This window comes from Vulpes lagopus, chromosome 21 (assembly GCF_018345385.1).
Source record: "Vulpes lagopus strain Blue_001 chromosome 21, ASM1834538v1, whole genome shotgun sequence".
NCBI classification, from domain to species: Eukaryota; Metazoa; Chordata; class Mammalia; order Carnivora; family Canidae; genus Vulpes; species Vulpes lagopus.
Genome location: NC_054844.1, coordinates 4563793 through 4588116, shown reverse-complemented (window position 1 = coordinate 4588116; position 24324 = coordinate 4563793). Strand labels below are relative to the sequence as shown.

General features: G+C 48.7%; 1 protein-coding gene across 5 annotated transcripts in view; it reads left to right on the top strand.

Annotated features, from left to right (window-relative positions):
• The first annotated feature begins 2873 nt into the window (after positions 1-2873).
• TSPAN11 (tetraspanin 11) overlaps positions 2874-24324 on the top strand; it is a 76458-nt gene continuing 55007 nt past the window's right edge. For 2 of the 5 annotated variants that reach the window (XM_041735919.1, XM_041735920.1), the window contains exon 1: positions 3058-3631. The gene's annotated coding sequence lies outside the window, so the exon portion shown is untranslated. Of the gene's footprint in view, positions 3011-3051; positions 3632-24324 lie in introns of those variants that run through there. The other 3 variants (XM_041735917.1, XM_041735916.1, XM_041735918.1) reach the window with 3 other exon arrangements.

The following is a 24324-nucleotide window of genomic DNA, read 5'->3' as shown; positions in this document are numbered from 1 at the left end:
GCTATGTGCAGCAGAAGGACTATATTTTTTAATTTCAATGAATTTTATTATAAACTTAAATTTAAAAACTGACCATTTGATTTGGTTACTGGAAAGCATAAGTATGTATGAAGCAACTGAGATTTGTAACTCTACTTCTTCAACAATAAACATTATGAAATCTAAATACAGATCAAGTATTTCCTTTTCTTTTAGAGTTATTGCTTTTCAGAGTTCTTTTTTTAAGATTTTTTTTAAAATTTATTTATTCATAGAGACACAGAGAGAGAGAGAGGCAGAGACACAGGCAGAGGGAGAAGCAGGCCCCATGCAGAGAGCCTGACATGGGACTCCATCCCGGGTCTCCAGGATCACGCCCTGGGCTGCAGGCGGCGCTAAACCGCTACGCCACCAGGGCTGCCCCAGATGAAGTATTTCCAATGAAAATGTAGTATCTGGGATCCCTGGGTGGTGCAGTGGTTTGGCGCTTGCCTTTGGCCCAGGGCACGATCCTGGAGCCCCGGGATCGAATCCCACATTGGGCTCCTGGTGCATGGAGCCTGCTTCTCCCTCTGCCTATGTCTCTGCCTCTCTCTCTCTCTCTCTCTGTGACTATCATAAATAAATAAAAATTAAAAAAAAAAAAAAGAAAAGAAAAGAAAATGTAGTATCTAGGGCAGCCGGGGTGGCTCAGCGGTTTAGCACTGCCTTCTGTCCAGGGCGTGATCCTTGAGACCTGGAATGGAGTCCCACATTGGGCTCGGTGCATGGAACCTGCTTCTCCTTCTGCCTGTGTCTCTCTCTCTCTCTTTGTCTCTCATGAGTAAATAAATAAAAAAATCTTTTAAAAAATAATAAAATATATTTTAAAAAAAGAAAATGTAGTATCTAAACTCAGATGTGCTCTGAGTATGAAATACACATCAGAGTTGGAAGACTTAGCAGGAAGGAAAAGTACAATATCTCATTAATAATTTTGATACTGGTGCATGTTGAAATGAACATACATACTTTAGATATACTGTGTGCAATAAAATTATATCATTAAAATTAATTTCACCTGATTCTTCTTTTTACATTTTTAAATGTGGCTACTGGGAAATTTTAAATGACATATCCTATTTCTATTGGTTCTCTGCTCTAGATGTTTAATGTTCCTGGGAACAGTGCTAGAGAGGGGATATCCTGCAGGGGCTCATTTATCACTTGCCCACTCATATTGCTACAAGGTCCCTCCAGAACACTTTCCAACTCTCTCTTTCTGAATTACTGGTTTAATGTTACTAACATCGTGAACATGCACTTTCCCTCATCCTTACCCTACCGACAGCGTTCTCTCTCCTCAGGCCTGTTCCTCCTTTGCCCCTCTGCCCCGCTTTGGAAAAACCATTTCTACCATGAAGAACTCTCCTCTCCCTCTCCATTTCTGTCTTTTCCTTTAACACCATCTTCTCTGACTTTTCCTGATGACCTCCATCTCTTGAAACGACTCCATTAGAGTTCAAGGTCTTCGCGAGAGGTCAATTTCATTAGAGTCTTGGAAGAAGGTCCAAGGGAGAGGCCATCATGATCAGCGCCAACTCAGGCCTCTCTCCTGCCACTTTGTTCTGTCTCTCTACTGCTGGGGCCAGATGTTCATGCCCTCTGTCTTCATCCTCTCCACTTCACTCTCCCTTTCTCACTGACCCCACATCTCAGGTTGGATTTCTGGAAAACGGACTCTCCATGGAGATGGAGATCTGTGGGTAGGAGGTCTGTTATAAGTAGTCTTAGGAACAATACCTGTAAGCAAGTGAGAAAGTGGGACTGGACAGAGAGTGAACTTGAACTGATGTGCAGTTTTCACGGAGGCCTCAGTTGATCCCTTGGGAAACCCTGGAGCTGGGATAACCCTTCAGGGTCTCCTGGTCTGAAAGCAAGGGGATGTGCCTTTGTATTCCTGCATCAGCTAATTGGACAAGATGTTCCCAAGGAGGGGCAATGTGGCTCGTACTCCCCACTGTTGAAATAATTCTCACAGAATTCTCCCAAAGATCTCCTAATTTCCAAGTCTAATCCAGTTTTCTTGGGCACCCTCTTCTTGGGTGTCCCTGTAGCATGGGCTTCTCATGCTTCTCCAGCATGTCCTACACAGTGCTGACCCTCCTAGATGGTATCAGTTTCTTTCACTGTCTCCTTTTCTTTCTTTTATTTTTCTTTCTTTCTTTTACTTACTTTTCTTGCTTTCTCTTAAAGATTTTATTTATTTATTTAAGAAAGAGAGAAGTACTAGCAGGCGGAGGAGCAGAGGGAGAAGAAGCAGGCTCCCTGCTGAGTAGGGAGCCCAATAATATGTGGCTTGATCTTGGGAATCTAGGACCATGGCCTCAGCCAATGGCAGATGCCTAAGTAACTAAGCCACCCAGGTGCCCCTCACTAGCTTGTTTTCAAGCTTGAATCTGTCCTTAGCCGGGCCCACTCTACATTGTTCAAACTCTCTCCTTCTTGTCTTCTTTCAGTTTCACATTACTCCGGGTCTTCCTCCAGACTTCCATACCCACAGCCAACGTAGTCCTTCTTCAGGTCCCCTGGCTACACTTCCATCCACAACACACAAGGCAGGCTCTGTGGAACCCCCGACCACTGCATCTTTCACATTCACTCCCACTTCAGGTCTGCCCCTCACAGGGAGCATTGCAATCACCCCCTGCAACCTCCACCTTGCCTGCTCTGCTGAATTTTTGCTCTGGTGCCATGCCTCTGTCAGCAATCCCTGTCTCCAATGGCTCCCCTGACCTAGCCCCCCTGGTAAATGGGTAACCTTGCTTGCTGCAGTCCAGTTTCAACAGAACAGTGGTTGGATAAGCACCGGCCTTCGTTGCTTTGAAAAATAATATGCTGCACAGTCAGAGCAGAGCCAGTCATAGGCAGCTTTGCACCTGTTCTCAGCCAGGGCACAGCCTGGGCTCTGTGTTTACCCTTCTGCTTTTCTCCAGTCTAGGAAGAGGTTTTGATGCTCCCTGGGCCCAGGAAACATAAAGCCGAGCCCATGGTCCGTCCACAGGGCATTCGGGGACGGGGCGGTGAGGGGAGTCTTCTTATGCTCAGGGGATAGGCAGAGGGCGAGGGGCGGCTCATTGGGATCCGAGTGGCTTGTCCCTAGAGTCTCTGGAAGCCCCCACGGGCCATTTTCTCCCGGAGCCCAGCCACCGACCCAGCCAGGGTCAAGCCAGACCTGACGGAGGCCCCGGGGGCGGGCAGGGGAAGGAGCTGCGGCAGGGCCCAGGGCCGGCTGGAGCTCCGCGAGCCGCCGCTCCCCTCCCCGCAGGGGTCCCGGGCGAGCACAGCGGCCCCTCGCTCCGGCGTCCTGGGCTCTGGGAGCTCCGAAGCAGGCGGGCCGGCTCCCGGACAACGACGCGGCCCAGCTCCGGGCCTCCCGGCCACGCCGCGGGCTGCGAGGCCCCGAGCCCGGGACCCGGAGGGGCGCGCCGGGAGGGTGGGCGCGCGGGGCGCGGGGCGCGGGGCGGGGCGGGCCGGGCCGGCAGGAAGTGCCCGGGGCCCTGCAGCCCGACCTCCGGGGCCGGGGCGGCCGCAGCGCGGCGGGGTGCCCAGCGAGCGCCCGAGCCTGCCGAGCGCCCGAGCCTCCGGCTCCCGTCGCTGCGTGCGGAGCCCGGTAAGTGCGGGGGGGCGCGGGGCTCGGAGGGCCGGGGGGGCCGGGGAGGCCGGGGGGGGCCGGGGGAGCCGGGGGAGCCGGGGGGCCGGGGGGGGCCGGGGGAGCCGGGGGGGCCGGGGGAGCCGGGGGAGCCGGGGGAGCCGGGGGGCCGGGGGGCGCCGGGGGGGGCCGGGGGGCCGGGGGGCCGGGGGGGGCCGGGGGAGCCGGGGGAGCCGGGGGAGCCGGGGGGCCGGGGGGCGCCGGGGGGGCCGGGGGGCCGGGGGGGCCGGGGGAGCCGGGGGAGCCGGGGGAGCCGGGGGGGGCCGGGGGGGCCGGGGGGCCGGGGGAGCCGGGGGGCCGGGGGGCCGGGGGGGCCGGGGAGCCGGGGGAGCCGGGGGGGCCGGGGGGCCGGGGGAGCCGGGGGGGCCGGGGGAGCCGGGGGGGCCGGGGGGGCCGGGGGGGGCCGGGGGGGCCGGGGGCCGGGGAGCCGGGGGGGCCGGGGGGGGCCGGGGGAGCCGGGGGGGCCGGGGGCCGGGGGGGCCGGGGGGGCCGGGGGGCCGGGGGGGGCCGGGGGGGGCCGGGGGAGCCGGGGGAGCCGGGGGAGCCGGGGGGGCCGGGGGCCGGGGAGCCGCACCCCAGCCCCGCGGGGAGGAGGCGCCAGCTCCCTCCGCGCGCCGCGGCCGCGGGCTCAGAGCGGGCCAGTGGCGGGGCCTCCGGCTTCGGCTGCGGCGGGGGGCGGGGGGCGGGGGCCGGGGCCGGGGCCGGGTCCCGCAGGGCGGACGCGGCGGTGGCCTCCCGGCCTCTGCCCTCAGCTCGGCCCTTCTGCGCGCGGGGCCTTCGCTCGGAGAGAGCCCTGGGCCTCCGAGGGCCGCGCAGCCCAGCGTGCCCAGGGCCTGTCTCTTTGTCCGCCTGCCTTCTAGTAGCTGGCTCTTAGGCCCCAGGCCCGGGTGGCCAGTCCGGAGTGATTCTAGCTAGAAGCGTAATGGACTTTGGCTCAGCAGCCCCTGCCAAAGAGAGGTTGCTAAATGCTGGCGGCTGGTGTAGCTAATGCGCCCGCAGGTCTGCCTGCCCGGCAGGTCCCGCGAGTCCCAGGGGGCCCATCTGTGTATTGTGAGGACACGGCTGGGCAGGCCCCGTCACCTGTGTTTGCCTGCCCACTCCCGCAGGTGCAGTTGGCTGATTTGGTATGGGAAGAAGGAAGATGTGGATGGTTGTAGGGTGTGTTGTCTTCCCAGTGGTATGTGCAGTGTTGACAAGCATGAACTGGCTGAAAAATATGACAGGGAGGAGGGGTCAGTCGGGTTGGGCAGTAGAGCATCTCACCTTGGGTCTGAATTGCTACAGATCTCTCCAGGGTGTGGGCAAACATTAGGAGGCAGGGGTGGCACAGAGAAGAGACAGCTTCTGGAAACACTGGTAAATACACTCCAAGGCATAAGATGTAGGTGGAAGGGTGGGATGAGAATGAGTGTGGTATTAGGCCAGGATGGATACTCTGTATTTAATTTGTGAGCAGCTGGATGATAGCTACCTTTGGAGTCTGGAGCCCTGGGTTTGAATCAGAATCAGTGGTTGTTACCTATATTACTAGTGATGTTCCCTGCAGAGGTTTCTCAGGGGCTCAGTTGCTTTGTGTGCAAAATGGGACTTACAGAACTTCTGTCCTGCCTCCCTCAGGAGGTACCTGGAAGCTCAAAATGACTAATGCCTGAGAAAGTGCTGGGACAGCCTTAGGCTCCAAGGGTGAAAGGCAAATGCTGGGCTCATGGGGCTGAGTCCAAGTCAGAGGCTTGGGGAACACTTCAAGGGCCTGGAGCTCTTTGGTTGGGGGTTGCCGATACTCAGCATCAGAGCGGCATGTGCCTAGAGCCCAGCTTTGGACTCCTGGTGTGTGAGATACTCCCAGACCTGCGTGGTGCAGGAGGTTTTGTGTGAAAGCCTTATACAGCCCGGGAGGAAAACTGGCTTGACTGGCCTTTCTGTTGTGTAACCCTAGAGCAGCTGGACTTTTCAGAGAGCCTTCCTCCGGGTGAGCCACCATTTTGCTTTTATCTTCAAGCCACCAGCAGGAGCAGTAATGAGCACTCGCCACAGTTGGAAAGAAGCCAGGGAGATAGGGGACTAGGAAGCTTCCCCAAGCATTGTCATGGGTGTGGGATGTCAACTGCATGGTGCTGTCTTCTGGGGTACAGAGCCAGGCCCAAATCGGCTGAGGAGGGCTGAGAGGATGCTGAGAGTCATGACAGGCAGCCAAGCTATGGTTGGGGTGTGGTGGGCACTTGGATGTCCCTTGTCACAGTGCCTCATTTGCATTTGGTGGCTGTTTAATAAACACTGGGAAGGAAAAGCCTTTGGCCAGGGGGCCTGGAACCCAGGGTCAAGTCCTGACTCTGCTTCCAACTTGCTTGGTGTACCCGGGGAGAGTCACTTTACCTCTTTAGGTCTGCTTCCTCAGTGATCAAAATCAGGGCATCTGTCCAGATTTTTGTTCTGCCCTCGGCTCCTGTTTCACTTTTCCAGAGAGGTCATTCCTCCATCCCCTGTTTGAAGGAGCTTCCTCCTGGGCCACAAGCTCATTGCCTTGATCTGATCTTTCATAGCACTTGCCATCATCTGAACTTAGCTCTGCTATCTCCAGCCATACTGGAAGATTTGGAAAAGCAGGGCCCTCCCCTGGCCTTCTTACCTGCTGGCTCACCCACACCCAGAACATAGTAGGTACTCAAAGAAGATTATGTCAGAGAGCAAGCAAGTAACTTAATAAGCAGGGAATGGTGGCAAGCTTTTCAAACTGTGTTCCTAAGAGCTTTTGAGGGAGGAACAAACCTGTAAGGCAGGCCATGGGTCCCTCACTCCAGCAGCTGGGGTTAATCTGAGTTATGGGCTGGCTTCCAGGTAGGATTTCCTTTGAAGAAAAGGCCCTCCCACAAAGATAAAACTGGAAAAACCATTGTATCAGAAGATTCCTAGGGGCCTTTTCAACTCCAAGTTGAAATAATAGTACTGCAGCTGGAAGTAATATGTGCTTGGCCCTCCAAGAGGACCAAAGGTGGTGATTCAGACATTGAGATCCTGCAGATCATTTCTGCTTGGCCATGGAAGTTGTCATAGGTTTGTGTTTTTTGTAACTGGTTTAATTTCCTGAATTTTTGGATAAGGTTAATATGAATATTATTTTGCACACAATACAGCAACAGGTGGTCCATGGGAACTCTGAACCATGTGAGCTGAGCAGGAGGGGATACTGAGTAATATCTGCAAAGTGGATAAGCCACACTCTGATACTTGAGAGCTGCCTGTTCAGGATGACTGTGTCTGTCATCATCCAGCCTGGAGTGTGTTCCCAGGTGGACCCCCCAGACATGTCTCCTGCCCTGTAGATGTCAACTCAGCATGTTTTTCTTGAGTAGCTGGTGGTGAAAAGGTGCCCTCTCTCTGAGCCTGGAAGAGAGCAACATGATGGCGCGCCCTGGCCCATATTTACAGCAGCCTTGTCAGGCCCGGGGTGGTCTCTTCCTGTAAATCCATCTGCAGGTGGCGTTATGGCTCTCGTAACCAGGACTGTGCCCAGGTCTTTGGCACAGAATACATGTTGACCACCACCTTTGTTAAACCCCATGAGAGTTAGTATAGCACATGCCTACTATGATATAGTTATGTAACACATAATATTATATATATGTAATTATGTAGGTTGAATGAATGTATAGTATATAATATGTAGCATAATAACATATACTAAGTACATGCTATTAGTATATATTATACATGTTATATAATTACATATTATAGTATGTACTGTTAGTATTATATACTATATATTACTATTATATACTATATAGTAATAGAAATAATAAATAAAATAGTAATAATATATAACATATAATAGTATATGCAGTATATAATAAGATATATATAGTATACATATAATATATAATATATAAGTACGTACTAATAGTATGTAACATGTAATGGTAATATTATATATTAATAGCACAACCTTAAGGAGAAAGACATTCAGTTGTTTAGTTGGGCTATTTTGGGTTCGTGACTGAGAGGGAGACTATGGAGAAAAGTAAAAAGGTTCTGTTTGCCCACAGAACCCCTGTTAATTCCTTCTGACCCTTGACCTCACTCCTTGTAGCCGGCCCAGCTCTGGCTGACTTCCGTGGGCTCCTGGGTTCATGACGTCTGTCTTTACAAGGGATTACCCTGCAGAGTTGAAGGAGGGACCAATCAATAGCACATATTCACATAGTGCCTCCTATGAGAGCCTTCAGGCCTGAGAATACCTAAAGACCTGGCCCAGACCTCCAAGCATCTAGTTGTTAGGAGATTGGAATCATTCCCAGGAAGAGAGGAGAAAACAGCTGAGTGCATGCTCCATGGTGTGGTGCTCACCCAAGCCACAGCTGGAGCTCAGGGAATGAAAGGAAAACCGGTGTGGATGGCAGGGTGGAGAGCCCAGCTCTGGGTCAGGCGCTCCAGCCTGGGATCCCTTCCTTGTGGGTGGCTGTCCGTGTGTTACGTGATCTCACTGAGCTTTCGTTCCTCCTTTGCCACCAAAGAAAGGATCTCTAACTCCCAGCTGGCCTGGGTACAAATGGCTGAGTTAAATGTGGAGAACCCCAAATTCAAAGAGGGGCACAGAGCACCCAGATATGGGCTGACCAAGATGAACACTCTGGACAAGGCTTCTCAATGACAAGGGGGCCCACCAGGTGGTGACTGCTGCACCATGAGTCCCAACCCTGATCTTGTTTGCCAGTCATTGGGGGGTACACCCTGTCCAGCCAACCACCCTTTTTCTCCTCTGGGTGCCCCCCCCAGGCCATTCCGCTCCCCACACAGGACTGTGGGGATGCAGCAGGTGAGCAGGATGCAGCTAGATTTAAGCAGCTCCCTCCTGCCGTACTGCCCTGTGTACAAATTGGCCCTTCTTAAAGACGTAAGGGGTTTTACTGCAAAATGCCAAGAATTCAAGAATTGAGGCTGTTACACGGGTTCAGGAAATGTTAAAGGAAATTGCTCTGATGTTCCCTGATCTCTTTTGAAGTAGTAAGTTTTGAAATAAAGTAGAGTTCCCTGACCCTCTTTGACGGCAGGCAGCGGCAGAGAATCCTGCAGCGGCTCTCACCTGTGTCCTGACTTCCAGATTCTTTTTCTTTTTTGAACTAATATTTGGTAAGATTTTTGTCAGCCACGCTTTGGTACAAATGAAAATTTGTTTCTCCATCAAAAACAATTAATCAAAGACCATAAAAGTGAATAGTGCTTTCATTACCTAGTGTCTACTTTTCTACTTTCTATCCTTTACATTTTAAAAAAATCAGTGTAGACCATTTAACCAGTAGATTCTAGGGTGTTTAAAGGCTTAGAAGAGAAGAGAACAAAGAACAGGACTGGGCTGGTGTTGTCCAGCTAATCTGAGTTTTGGAACAGATTGCAAAATTATAAAAAGTTTTCCACTATCCTGTTTGATTGTGGAGGTGTGGTAGCTAGCCTCTGAAGCTTTTTTGACAGGTAAGTGCTCATGTTTCCATAGGTGCTCTTGAAGTATTGTAAACACATTTCTCTCTCAGACCCTCTTCCACAAACAAGTACTAGGATTCTGATACTTGGGAAGCCATGTCCAATACTCTGGTTCCAGAATTATATTCTTCACCACAGCTTGGGGGTAGAAATGATGTTTTTGACTTTTTATCCTTGACAACTAGCACCCAGCTGGGCAAATAGTAGGAGTTCAGTGAGTGTTCATAGCGTAGATATTTCAGGAGGGAGCTTCTCAGTCATCACTAAGGCTGTGCCTCTGGGAGAAGCACTTCAACCAGGGCTGGCCGTTAGTTTGTCAGACCCAGTGCAAAATGAACCTGTGGACCTGTGGTCCAAAAAGCAGGAAAAAGTGCCATGAAAAGTACTAACATGTAAATCTTTTTCCAGTCTTCTGCAGTCTCTTTCTTGACCTGTAATGGTAGATTTTATTGGCCACTCAGTGGCATTCTAAGTAAAGAAAAATTAAAACTTTAAAGCATTAGCATGCATTTTACTCATTCATCTTGATATTGTGCAATGTCAGTTTTAAATGCAAGTAGGGGCACCTGGCTGGCTCCTGCGGAAGAGCGTGTGACTCTTGATTTTGGGGTGGTAAGTTCGAGCCCCACGTAGAGGGTAGGGATTACTTAAGTAAGTAAAACAAAAAAATGAAGTAAGCTAAATGCCAACATATGAGCATTTAACTCATATGTAGAATCACCAAAATCACACAATTCATACATCCTAGCTCATGTTCTGTTCTTCTCAGAGCACTGGAAATAATGCACAAAACCTTGATGTTTTTGTTTACCTTCTTGATACATGCACCTTCTGTCAAACACTGTTATACTCCACTTTCAGCCCTTTGGCTCATCATTTTGAACACAAGTAAATGACTAATGCAGGAAGTGCCACATACAGAAAAGGACAGGGTATCACAGGGGTCCGTGGCTGCTATGTGTTTCTTACAATGCATAGTTTGCTTTCTGCAAAGCTCTGGTTCCAGCAGAAAGACTGACCTCCTTGGGCCATTAGCACCCACTTGCCTTGTCATAAACAGAATACCTTACCTTGTACTCGCTCTGAGGTTCCCAGAGGACCTCGCCTGGAGGATCCCCAGGGAATTCTGAGCTTATGGGGCATTGCGGATCAGATGAGATCAGCAAGGAACAGTGGACACACACACTGCGCCTCTCTCCTCACATTCATGCCCACCATCACATGGGGCTTCACTTACAAACCACGAGCTCAAAGATAAAATTATTAAAAATTGCAAGATGCCAATAGCAGAGCATTAAACCAAGTGCCAGACCCTCCTCAGCTCGAGATACTGGGAGTTTGCAGTTTGCCTGCTCCCAACGCCAGCTGGGCTTCAACCCTTGACCTTTCATTTTGGTCACATTTTTAGATGGTGGCCCACTTGGGCAGAACACATCCTTTAAATGATTGGGCCATTCGAGTGCCCTCAGATTCCAGTGAGGATTTTATATCTTTAGAAAATAGCAAAGACTTCCATTTCCTTATCGAGGTCTCCATCCTTCTCCTTGAAATCATTTACATTTTTAAACAGCTTGGATCATTTACTCACAGGCCTAGCATGTTTAAGGAGCTCAAAAGGAAGGAACAAAGAACAGGAGTAGAGGTGGATATGGCCCGTTTTTGTCTGAGGTTCAAAGATACCAGCTAGCTGTTCTAGGCATGACCATTTTTATACCCAAACCAAACAGATTGTTTGGGTTGAGGAAGGGTGTGGCTTAGTTACCAATCAAGGTGGTGCTTTTTGGATGACTCCACATTTTGGGGGTGCTTTTTGCCCACAGAGAGACTTAGGGAAGCCAGACCTTCCAGAAGAAATGAATCCCTCCCTCTGTGGTGAGACAAGTGAGGCAAGGAGACTGGAAGTTAGGACTGGAAGTGCCTGGCCAGAATAAAATACTCAAAAAGCAAGTGTTGCGGAGCATTTTCTCATGTGCTTGTTGGCCACGTCTATGTCTTCCTCTGTGAGATTTCTGTTCATGTCTTTTGCCCATTTCATGATTGGATTGTTTGTTTCTTTGCTGTTGAGTTTAATAAGTTCTTTATAGATCTTGGGTAGTAGCCCTTTATCTGATACGTCATTTGCAAATATCTTCTCCCATTCTGTAGGTTGTCTTTTAGTTTTGTTGACTGTTTCTTTTCCTGTGCAGAAGCTTTTTATCTTAAGTCCCAACAGTTCATTTTTGCTTTTGTTTCCCTTGCCTTCATAGATGTATCTTGCAAGAAGTTGCTGTGGCCAAGTTCCAAAAGGGTGTTGCCTGTGTTCTCCTATTGGATTTTGATGGATTCTTGTCTCACATTTAGATCTTTCATCCATTTTGAATTTATCTTTGTGTCTGGTGTAAGAGAATGGTCTAGTTTCATTCTTCTGCACGTGGCTGTCCAATTTTCCCAGCATCATTTATTGAAGAGACTGTCCTTTTTCCAGTGGATAGTCTCTCCTGCTTTGTCGAATATTAGTTGACCATAGAGTTGAGGGTCCACTTCTGGATTCTCTATTCTATTCCATTGATGTATGTGTCTGTTTTTGTGCCAGTACCACACTGTCTTGATGACCACAGCTTTGTAGTACAACCTGAAATCTGACATTGTGATGCCCCCGGCTCTGGTTTTCTTTTTTAAAATTCCCCTGGCTATTCGGGGTCTTTTCTGATTCCACACAAATCTTAAGATGATTTGTTCCAACTCTCTGAAGAAAGTCCAGGGTATTTCGATAGGGATTGCATTGAATGTGTAAATTGTCCTGGGTAACATTGACATTTTCACAATATTAATTCTTCCAATCCATGAGCATGGAATATTTTTCCATCTCTTTGTGTCTTCCTCAATTTCTTTCAGAAGTGTTCTGTAGTTTTTAGGGTATAGATCTTTTACCTCTTTGGTTAGGTTTATTCCTAGGTATCTTATGCTTTTGGGTGTAATTGTAAATGGGATTGACTCCTTAATTTCTCTTTCTTCAGTCTCATTGTTAGTGTAGAGAAATGCCACTGACTTCTGGGCATTGATTTTATAAGCTGCCACACTGCCAAATTGCTGTATGAGTTCTAGCAATCTTGGGGTGGAGGCTTTTGGGTTTTCTATGAACAGTATCATGTCATCTGCAAAGATGGAGAGTTTGACTTCTTCTTTGCCAATTTGAATGCCTTTTATTTCTTTTTGTTGTCTGATTGCTGAGGCTGGGACTTCTAGAACTATGTTGAATAGCAGTGGTGAGAGTGGACATCCCTCTCGTGTTCCTGATCTTAGGGGAAAGGCTCCCAGTGTTTCCCCATTGAGAATGATATTTGCTGTGGGCTTTTCGTAGATGGCTTGTAAGATGCTGAGGAATGTTCCCTCTGTCCCTACACTCTGTAGAGTTTTGATCAGGAATGGATGCTGTATTTTGTCAAATGTTTTCTCTGCATCTATTGAGAGGATCATATGGTTCTTGTTTTTTCTCTTGTTGATATGATCTATCACATTGATTGCTTTACGAGTGTTGAACCACTTGCATCAGGGAAATACAAATCAAAACCACAATGAGATACCACCTCACACCAGTGAGAATGGGGAAAATTAACAAGACAGGAAACAACAGATGTTGGAGAGGATGTGGAGATAAGGGAACCCTCTTACACTATTGGTGGGAATGTGAACTGGTGCAGCCACTCTGAAAAACTGTGGAGGTTCCTCAAAGAGTTAAAAATAGACCTGCCCTACGACCCAGCAATTGCACTGCTGGGGATTTGCCCCAAAGTTACAGATGCAGTGAAATGCCGGGACACCTGCACCCGATGTTTCTAGCAGCAATGTCCACAATAGCCAAACTGTGGAAGGAGCCTCGGTGTCCATCAAAAGATGAATGGATAAAGAAGATGTGGTCTATGTATACAATGGAATATTACACAGCCATCAGAAAGAACGAATACCCACCATTTGCTTCGACGTGGATGGAACTGGAGGGTATTATGCTGAGTGAAGTTAAGTCAGAAAAAGACAAACATTATATGGTTTCATTCATTCAAGGAATATAAAAAATAGTGAAAGGGATTATAGGGGAAAGGAGGGGAACTGAGTGAGAAATATCAGTGTGGGAGACAGAACATGAGAGACTCCTAACTCTAGGAAAGGAACAAGGGGTAGTGGAAGGAGAGGTGGGCGGGGGGGACGGGGTGACTAGGTGATGGCCACTGAGGGGGGCACTTGACGGGATGAGCACTGGGTATTATACTATATGTTGGCAAATTGAACTCCGATAAAAATAAATAAATAAGTAAATAAACAAACAAACAAACAAACACTCAGCAATTAACACTTTCTGATAGCGTGGCCACTGGCTAAGAGCTTTTCACGGGGGGTGAATACCTCAAGTTCCCAGTGAATACTAGGAAGCAAGGACTAATACCATGAACTGAAAAAGTTTTTTCCACCTCTTTTTTTTTTTTTAACATGAACCTGTTAGAAGTAGTTACAGATAGCAGAGAGACCACATTTCCTTTGTTCCTTTATTCCTTTTAAGTTGGCCTACCTTCTACGTGGGTTTTAATTCATTGTCTGAGTAATGATAATTGTAAATAGATATTTTCATGATTAAGTCTGAAAGTCAGGGGGCGCCTCGTGCCTCAACAGTTGAGCATCTGCCTTTGGCTCAGGTCATGATCCAAGGTCCTGGGATCGAGTCCCACATCGGGCTCCCTGCATGGAGCCTACTTCTCCCTCTACCTGTGTCTGTGTGTGTGTGTGTGTGTGTGTGTGTGTATCTGTGTCTCTCATGAATAAATAAATAAAATCTTTTTAAAAATTTAAAAAATAAATATGACAGTCGCATGACATGCTGTTCTTCAGGGGTCTGCAAACTGTTTCACATGACCCGCAAGCTAAGCTTAGTTAAAAGGTTGAAACAACAGAAGGACAAAGAGGACCATGCTGCTTAGACCACGTGGCCTGCAGAGCCTGGGATTGTTGTTAGCTGGTCTTCTACTAGAAGCAGTTTCCAGAGCTCCAGTCAGCCCACCTGTGGTTATGGACAGCTCAAGGACCCCAGAGCACTGAAGGCGGGCACAGGGGCTAGCTTGTGCTAGAGGAAGACCTAGCCTCCGAACCACAGTCTCTCAGGAGCCAAGCTCTGAGACCCCACTTTCATTCACCGGCCTGCAGCCTTGGAATCGAGATTTTCACAAATTCCTCCAGTGGGTCTAGTGTAGCTAAGGTTGACAAGCACTGCTCTGAGGCAGTTGTTCTCAAAGTAGAGTACCGCAGAATCAACATCTCTCCAAATCCAGGGCCCTTCATCCATTTTGAGTTTATCTTTGTGCATGGTGTAAGAGAATGGTCCAGTTTCATTCTTCTGCATGTGGCTGTCCGATTTTCACCACACCATTTATGATGTGGATGGAACTGGAGGGTATCATGCTGCATGAAATAAGTCAATTGGAGAAATCATATGATTTCACTCATATGTGGAATATAAGAAATACTGAAAGGGACCATAAAGGAAGAGGGGAAACTGAGTCAGTGGCAAAAATTAGAGAAAAGAGAAACCATGAGAGACTCCTAACTCTGGGAAACAAGCAAAGGGTGGCAGAAGGGGAGACGGAGGGGGGATGGGGTGACTGGGTGATGGGCACTAAGGAGGGCACTTGATGGGATGAGCATTGGGTATTATACTATATGTGGGCAATTGGATTTAAGTAAAATAAATTAAAAATCCCGGGCCCCACTCTGAACTGCTAGCTCAGAAACTCTCTGGGATGGGTCCAGAGATCTGTTTTAACAAGGCTTCCAAGTCATTCTGCACCACCTCAAGCTTGAGAACTCTACTCTGAGGCGTGTGGCCTCTCAAACCTGAGCCTGCCCAACCAGGCCAACATCATGTCCCAAGTGTGTTGAGTGCACAGGAGGGAAGGAGGAGGCAGGCAGGTGGCACAGCAGGGCCTCAAGGTCTTGCTTTGCAATCTAAGGCTAGAAATAACTGGAATTGTTCTTTTGCTCACAGCTGAGGCCCAGAAGGTGAAGTGAGCTTGGGATAAGAATAATGCCACCAGGGATCCCTGGGTGGCGCAGCGGTTTAGCGCCTGCCTTTGGCTCAGGGCGCGGTCCTGGAGACCCGGGATCGAATTCCACGTCAGCCTCCCGGTGCATGAAGCCTGCTTCTCCCTCTGCCTGTGTCTCTGCCTCTCTCTCTCTCTCTCTCTCTCTCTCTCTCTCTCTCTCTCTGTGCGACTATCATAAAAAAAAAAAAAGACTTTGTTAAAAAAAAAAAAGAATAATGCCACCAACAGCAATAACGAATTCCTCCCTTATGAAAATTGTCCTTGACAATAATTTTAGCTTTGGGCTCTGTTTTTCTTTTTTTTTATAAAGATTTTTTAAATTTATTTATTCATGAGAGACACAGAGAGAGAGAGAGGCAGAGACACAGGCAGAGGGAGAAGCAGGCTCCATGCACCGGGAGCCCGACGTGGGATTCGATCCCGGGTCTCCAGGATCGCGCCCTGGGCCAAAGGCAGGTGCTAAACCGCTGCGCCACCCAGGGATCCCCGGGCTCTGTTTTTCATCACTATATATGTTTGTCTTTTAAGTTACAGAAGGCACCCATTTGGTAAATTTGGGGGTTTAAGCCCACTTCTGAACTATCTTAGAGATAATGGAAATAAACATGTATGTGCCTAGGAAGTAGGAAAGCTGTGTTGCTGATCAGTACCCCACTGATGCTGGGTGCCTTGTCTTATCCCAACTGCCTCCTCTAAGGATTACCCCAGGAAACTTGGCCCACTTGCCTGCCCTCCAACAATGTAGCCTGTGAGGCACTGAGGAGTGTAATAGGACTTATGTTCTAGGTGTTGTGTGCAGTTGTTGTTCTAGGTGTTGTGTGCATATATGATATCTCATATGATCATCACAGACTTACAAAATCAGTACTTTTCCCCCCATTTTATAGTCATGAATGTTGAGGCACATGTAAGTTAAAGACCTTCCCCAAATCCCACAGTTGACAAATGGCAGAGCTGTGGGGCACCTGGTGGTCAGTGATTGAGCATCTACCTTTGGCTTAGGTCATGATCCCAGGGTCTTGGGATCGAGTCCCACATCGGGCTCCCCACAGGGAGCCTGCTTCTCCCTCTGCCTATGCCTCTGCCTCTCTCTGTGTGTCTCTCATGAATTAAAAAAAAAAAAAAAGGCAGAACTGAGATTCAAATCCAGGGAGGTCTGGCCTCAAAGTTGGTGAGGGTGGGGTGGTGGGGAAGCTTGCCCATGATCAAGCATGATGTGACATTTCAACACATCTAAATTGGGTGAGCTCATAGACCTAGAAAGCAGTTATTTCCCACTCTCCTAATTCTTGCCCAGTGTCTTGTGCACCCTTGGCAGGAGGTGAGCCCACACTACCCAACAGTTGGATTGCTGATGTGCCATCTTAGAAAGAATTCAAAGACCAGAAGCACATGGGTAACCAGAGGTTAAGATTCTACTGAGTTGTCAAGAATGCAGTTGCGACCCATAGAACTGGCTGGGTCTGTAAATTCTTCCCTCCTCATTTTGGAAATTAGCAGCCAAAGTGGTACATAAATACTACATGCCACATATTATCATCACCATCAATAATAATGAGCCATCCTCTTAGAGTTCTTCACACTTCCCAAGCACTGTAGACTTGTTATTTCCTGATGTCCTAGTATTAATAGGCTCAGTAACAACCAGAGGCAGTGGGAGCTCAGAGATCATGGCTGTTGGCAGTGTCAGGAGCCTGCAGTCCTCCTAAAGCCCAAGTACTGGGCTAAGAATCAGAGATATGCACTTGAGGGCAGCCCTTCTCAGACCTACTCAGGCAGAAACGAGAAATGACATCTACCCTCTGAGTCTGGCCAACATATGGGAGCCGACAGGCTCCTTCTCCATATTCTAGTCCTGGGACATGCAGCAGCTCTCTAAACTTTAGAAACAGTAAGTAGTGATGCTAATGGTGATGTAATCAGTACATTTCATTGTTCAGGAGCCGATGTGGGCAATATCTAGAGTGTTCTGATGCCAAGTCTGTTTCTATAACTCATGGAACTAAGTTCTTCCTTCTTTTTGGAAAGAATTAGGGTAACATTCTTTACCCTAATTAGGGGGTTGTTGGTTAGTTGCCACGAGAGTGCATTATTCCTTCTTTTTGGAAAGAATTAGGGTAACATTCTTTACCCTAATTAGGGGGTTGTTGGTTAGTTGCCACGAGAGTGCATTATTTCCTTGCCCAGAAGGGTCGAATATCTTTAAAAGACAAGAATCTATGTGTTTGGCTCTCCTGCAGGGAGAGGATTCTAGCACTTTCCAAGGGGGTTTCTGTGTCCCTAGGAAATATGTTTTCACAGAACTGAGATGAAGAAACATGGTTTATTTATCAGGGAGCTTAGCAGCTTCCACACTCTCTCCAATAAATTACATCACTTTCTGGACTTAAGACCTAACAGATTTACATCCAAGCCCTGAAGTGAAAATTGGAATTTAAATTTGGATGCATACATGCTCTCTTCCTCACCCTCGTATATATGAGAACATGGTTCTGTCGGTCCATGTGGTACATAGGAATCAAGCTCAACCAGGGTCTGGATACCTGGGATACTGGTTTCTAGCCCCAGCTCAGTCTCTTATGGCATCCCTGGGGCCCACAAGAGCCCTGATCCTGTGCCTAACACAAGGCCTTTCTCCTGGGAGTTGATAATTCAGGCCTTGTCTATAACTCCCCAAAATAGGAATCTTAATCTTTTTGTTGGGTGTGGTCATGAACCTCTTTGGGAAACCTGCTAAAACCTATGGAATCCTAGTACATATAACATTTTCAATCTTATAATTTCAAGGACCTCCAACTTAGAACCCCTTGGAAGAAATGCTTTTTTTAAGCTTACTGTAAGCCATGGTATCCTGCTCCAGAGGACAGAACTATTTTGAAAACAAATGAGAAAGTGTACAAATCCTACTCTCTGGGAAAGGAGACAAGTTTTTATGTCATTCAGGCTTTTTTTTTTTTTTTTTTTTTTAATTTCTTGCTGCCGGGAAGGGAGTGTCTATGCCTTTCTGATTCCCAGCAAGTAGGTTGTGAATGTACTTAAGAGCCAGTTAGTGTGCCCCATAATGAAGGCCTCTCCAGAGGCACCCCTCCTTCCACCCCAGAGCATCTCTCCTCCAGCCTGGCTGATCCCTGCCAGAGTGCAGAGCCTTCTGACTACCCTCTTCTCCGTAAAGGAGGCTGCTATTGCTGGCGGGGTCAGGAGGGAGCAGGTGGCAGTCAACCAGTGCTGACTGGTCCTCAAGGTTACTCTTTCTGAGGTCCTTAAGCGCCTTCTTATCCCCATAGGACAGAGGAGGAAAGTGGCTCTTGTACTTAGGACAACCTGCCCAAGTTTACACAGCTGGTAAAAATGACAGCAGTTTTCCTTCCACATATATTACAACCCAAAGCATAGGGAACCGGGCTCGCGTTCACATTCAATCCCCAGCACCCTTCTAGCACCAGGAATGGTGGAGGGAAGAAAAGCCCCCCTCCCACCTGTACTCAGGATCATGCATAAACTGCCCTGCAATGACCTCCTCCCTGAAGCTCACAGGTGTCCTCTGTTGGCTCCACCCAGTGTCATTTCCCAGCCAGCTCTCCAGAGACTACCAGGTCAAGCAAATAGTGGCTGCAGCTGGGGACTTGGGGAGGCCGCTGCGCGGAGTACTTTGCCCTCAGCTAGGGAATCCCATCCTGGAGGAGAGGACAACAGAGAGGGCCTGTACATCTGAGGACCTGGGTCCCTGAGTCAAACCTGGTAGGAGTCCTTGCTGAGCTGGGGTCATCGTTGACTTGGGGCCCAGAGTTCCTTTCACATCCTCTAGACTACTTCAAGGAGCTATGTCTTACACCCCATCCGCCCTCACACACATGCAACAGTGAAATCATACTCTGGTCCCTAAGAACAGATATCCCATGAGTCTCCAGCTCCAGTCTGAGCCCTAAATCCAACCTTGGGAGGTCCATGGGGCCCAGAGCATCTCCCACGTCCATCTGGCTCACTGTGGATGTTTGGGAGTTTGTCCCTCTGCTCTCAGAGTCATGGCCACCCAGCCCTCTGGCCTTCTTGAATTTCTGGCAGGGACCTGCAGCTGGCTGTTGACTGAATCACCTGTGGATAGATGCTGGGTGACAGGGAAGACCTGTCGCTTCCACCCCAACTCTGCGCCTTAGCTGGCAGAGCAGAACCTACCAGAGAGGGCAGCGCTGGCTGGCCTCCTGCCCCACCTTGTCTGTAGCTGACAGCCTTTTTGCCTTGCCAGTATCACATGGCCTTAGGTGCTGCCAAAGACCAGTCCAGGCTCAGGTTCCCTGGCTGTGTACAGGGTCTGGAAAACTGTGATGGGCAGCGTGAGCCCACATATGCCAGCAGCTGCCTTGAGGAGGAGGGGGAGCGAGCTCTCTCAATCTTCATGCCCCAGTGTCCCTGGGGCCCTAGCTGAGGGCAGAGAGCGGGGCCCAGCTATGCCAGAAGTCTACTGGGCAGAGGTGGTCTCATCATCAGCTAGGAGCTGGGCGCTAATCAGAGAAGCCTGATGTAGTGGCAGAACCTGGAAGGCAGCCCAGCTCATGAAGTGGCCTGGCAGGAGCCAGACCAGGGCATGCTCCTGGGAAACAGACACCAAGAGCCTGGGCAGGAGGATCTCCAGACTGGAGGCTGGGGGTGAGGGAGGGGAGAGAGGGTAGGAAGCCTCCTCTAGAGCCCACAGGCTGTGGATGCAAGGGTGGACCTATATTTCAGACAAGGATGTGTGTTTTTGAGTAAGTTTTTCCATATGTAAAATGGGGGTCCTTAAGGATCTTTAGTTGCTGTGAGAAGTACTGTAATAATTATGTCATTATTATTATCGTTATTATTCCCATCCACTGTGCAAGCCATCAGTGAGCTAAAGCCTGGAGAGGACAGAAGTAGCAAACCACATGCCAGCATGCAGGGCTGCAGCCATTGCCCAGTATGCTCGGGCCCACTTGCTTAGGACAGACGCCATATTGAAAAAAATGAGGTGAGGCCTTGGAACACAATTTGGCAATTCCTCACGAAGTTAAACATGTGACCTGGCAATTCCACTCTTAGGCTTTACCCAGAGGAATTAAAATAGGTGCCCAAACAAAAACGTGTACATGAATGTTCATAGCAGCTTTATTCACTATAGCCAAAAGCTGGGAACAACCCAAATGTCAACCAACAGATGAATGGATAAGCAAAAAGTGGTCTATACATATAAATGAATATTATTCAGCTATAACAAAGAATAAAGTACTAATCCATGCTCAAGCATGGATGAACCTTGAAGATATTATGCTAAGTGAGAGAAGCCAGACACAGAAAATCACATGTTATATGATTCCATTGATATGAAGTATTCAGAGTAGGCAAATCCATAGGGAAGCTCAGTAGAGGTTTCCAGGAGCCCGGGGTAGGGGGAGTGAGGAGTGTTGCTCAGTGGGTACAAGTTTATATTAAGTGTATTTTCCTTAAGTAAAAAAAAAAAAAAAAAAAAAAAAGGAAAACAATGGGGTGGAAGTAGGGCCAGGTGGGGGTCAACAGAAGTGGAAGTATCTATAAAATGAAAGTTTTCTCATGATCTCAGAGGTCACTTCTGGGTCTCATGCATCTATGATACAGGATGTAGATTTCTATGTTGTAGATCCCAGCAGTTCTCCCCTTGCTTATTTTGACCAGGGACAAGTACAGGGGACAGTATGCAATCAAAGAATTAAAAAGCTCATAGAATCTCACAGAGTGCTAGAGCTGGATTTCTTTGTGGTTCCAGCTTTCGGGTGAGGAAGGGAAAGGGGGAGACAGTGATCAAGTGGGCTTGAATGTGGGGAAGGAGACTTAGCACACCCCTTCAGCCCAAGAAGCTATACTTTATCTGTTTTATACGTTTGGTTCTACATACAAATTTCTTTGAAAGAATGTACTGCTAGAACACCAACTTTCCCATAAAAAACTGAGGCACAGAGAGAGGCAGTGACTTGCCCAAAGTACTGGCAAGTAGTGATGGAAATCCTGAATTAGACCCCCCAACACCTGGGCCTCTGCCTGCCCAGCCACAGCCAAACCCCATCTGCTCTGCTAATGCCTCCATAAATATCATCCCTTGTTGTCAGCAGGCATTCCTGGCATCCTCTCAGCAATCCCCCTTTGTTTGAGAATCACGGGGAGAGAGGACCACCCTTACTTAGTGCCTGTCCCCTCCTGGATTCCAGGAGCACACACACTCCCCAGCCCCATCCCCCTCATGCCAAGCACCAGCCTTCCTTTGGGGGTGATGACCAAGCAGCCCCCACCTGGACAGGGCCTTGAATGTCTCCACATGGGTGGAGATGAAAAGAGCAGCTCTTGCTGGATGGAAATCATACATCCATTCATTCATGAAGACTGGGGAGCATTCTAATATAGATCCCTCTCCGAGTCTAAATTATAGACTGTATTCTTCACTAAAGTGAAGCTGGTTTTTAGAAGGAGCTGGAAGTGTAGTAGGCAATGCAGTTTTTCTTTTTTTAAGGTGTCTTTGAGACCTGATGTGTCAACATTAAAACCCTTTGCTCCTTGTTCAGAGAAGGGGTGATTTTCCTCATTGGGTTTAGGGTTTCACTTCTCCCCTAGCCTGGTCCAGGTAGGCCACCTTAGCCAGCTTTTTAGACTAATGGTGGGCTAGGCTGGCCTGCCCTCAACTGCCCTAGACAACACGGTGTCCACTGCTGTGGCCTTACAGAGCCCCAGAAAATCAGCCAGAGATTTGAAGCAGCCAGGCCTGCTTGTCCCTTCAGATGCCTGGGCTCTATGGGGAATTTTTTAAAAATTCATTTAAAGGAATGCTTGTTCCCCAGCCCTAGGATCTGGTGTATAACCTGCTAAACCATTTGGGTTTATTTAATCTTACTTCGTAAGTGGTGACTCTAATTCTATCAATCCCTGAATCAGAAAGTCCACTGGTGCCCATTGCTTTTATAATCAAGTCCAGAATGCTGAGCCTGGCATATGGCTGCTTTGTCAATTTGCTAATTCCCACTTCTTTGCCCGATTCCCACTTGTCCTGGGACTCTTGCTAGTAGTTCCTCTTCAGCACCCCAAGACACACTTTTCTCTCTGCACTTTGTGCATTTTGTTGGATGACACTGATGTGACTATCTCCTCTTCATCTTGGTGAAGTAATAAGTGTTGGGGCAGGAAGGGGTGATGCTGAAAAAGGAGGAGGAACAGAACATAATCCTGAAGACTGGTGCGCTGGATGAGTGGAAGGATGGGAGTGTCACTTGCTAGGATTAGGGATATAGGATGGCTGGGTTGGTAGGGGAGATACGGACTTAGCTTCAGCTGGGCTGGCAGTCAAGGACCTGTGGCCACAGGAGTGAGCCTAGGGCCCAGCAGGCTTCTGAGAGTCATCAGCATTGGAGACATAGGCGGAACTGGGTGTGAGTGGGGTTGAAAAGGAAGGCAGGAGGCAAAGCACAAAGATTGGTCCCCACTTTGCTCCAGTGGGAGTGCCAGCCTTTAGTTAAAGAAGTGCACCAAGAAGAGGACCCAGCCAATGAGACTGAGGAGAGGAGACTTGGTGGCGTGATGCACAGATTAGAGCAAATTAGAGATATGGAAAGGATTGGGAGAGGGTGGGACACCAGCAGGGAAGAGAGAGCTTCAAAAGGATGGTGTGAGGGCAGCCCTGATGGCCCAGCGGTTTAGCACTGCCTTCAGCCCGGGGTATGATCCTGGAGACCCAGGATTGAGTCCCACGTCAGGTTCCTTGCATGGAGCCTGCTTCTCCCTCTGCCTGTGTCTCTGCCTCTCCCTCCCTCTCTCTCTCTCTCTCTCTCTCTCTCTCATGAATAAATAAATAAAACCTTTAAAAAAAAAAAGGGGTGGTGCAGTGGGCTCAGTGGTTTCAAATTTGGCAGAGGTGAAGTGGCAGGATAAAGTCTGAAAAGCTGCCTTTGGCAATCAGAAGTGACTTTGGATGAGTGGCATGGAGGGGGCAGCTGGACTATCTTGCGCTGCTCAATGACTGGACAGTGAAGTGAAGCTTCAGGCCTCGGTGGCAAAGAGAAGAAGCGCCTGGCAATCATTTGAGAAGGAGACAGGATGCAGGGCCACATGGGACTTGGGAAGTAAGTCAACCAGGTCAGGCTTGGGAGCCTTCCACTTGCAATTGCATCCTGGCTCTGGGCACTGGTCTGGTTGACGACCACCTCACTGGACTTCCTTTCTTCTCTTTGAGTGGGACATTATACAGAGAAGACTCCTGGAGATAGGATTCAGTTAGAGACAAAGCTGGGCTTCTGTACCAGAGACACAACAGGGCAGAGAAGTTTCTTTTTCTCTCTTGTAACAGTCCAGGGAAGGCACGCTGTTCTGCTCCACACAGTCACACAGGGATCCGGGTTCCTGCCTTCTTGTTTCTCTACCATACCCAAGAGCAGGGTGTGGTCTCCACGGGTGGTTCCTGGACCAGCATCATCAGTATCCCCTGGAAACTTGCTGGAAATGCAGATTCTCAGGCACCATCCCAGACCTTCTGAATCAGAATCTCTGGTCAGGGGGCACAGCTGCTTATGGTTGTAAAAGCCCTCCAGGTGATTCTAATGTACCCTAAAGTTAGAAAACCATTGCTCTGGTGTGCTCTCCTTGTTGTGTGGTGAAAGCTGGGTTTCAGGCACATCTGTGGTCTGCTGTCAGGGGAAAGATTGTGGAGATGTGCAGGGGCAGGCCTGGAAGTGGCATTTCTACTCACATCCCATTGTCAAGAACTACCACTCAGCCAGATCTAGCTGCTGAGAGTTCTGGGACCTGTGGTTGCTAGGTAGGTGGCCACGTATCCACTTACAACTTCATTATAATGAGGGAAGGGAAACAACTTTTGATAGACCACTAACAGTCTTGGCTATCTTAGAAATCAGATTTAAATCAGTTTTAATCCACTTCCCATCCTCTAGAAGAAAGAAGAGGATACCTATCTGCAGGTCAAAGTTAAGGCTTATATGTTTAAAAATGTACACAGGGGGCTGCCTAGGAGGTTCAGTTGGTTAAGCGTCTACCTTCAGCTCAGTTCATGATCCTGGAGTCCTGGGATTGAGCCCCATGTTGGGGCTCCTTGCTCAGCGAGGAATCTGCTGCTCTCCCTGCTTGTGC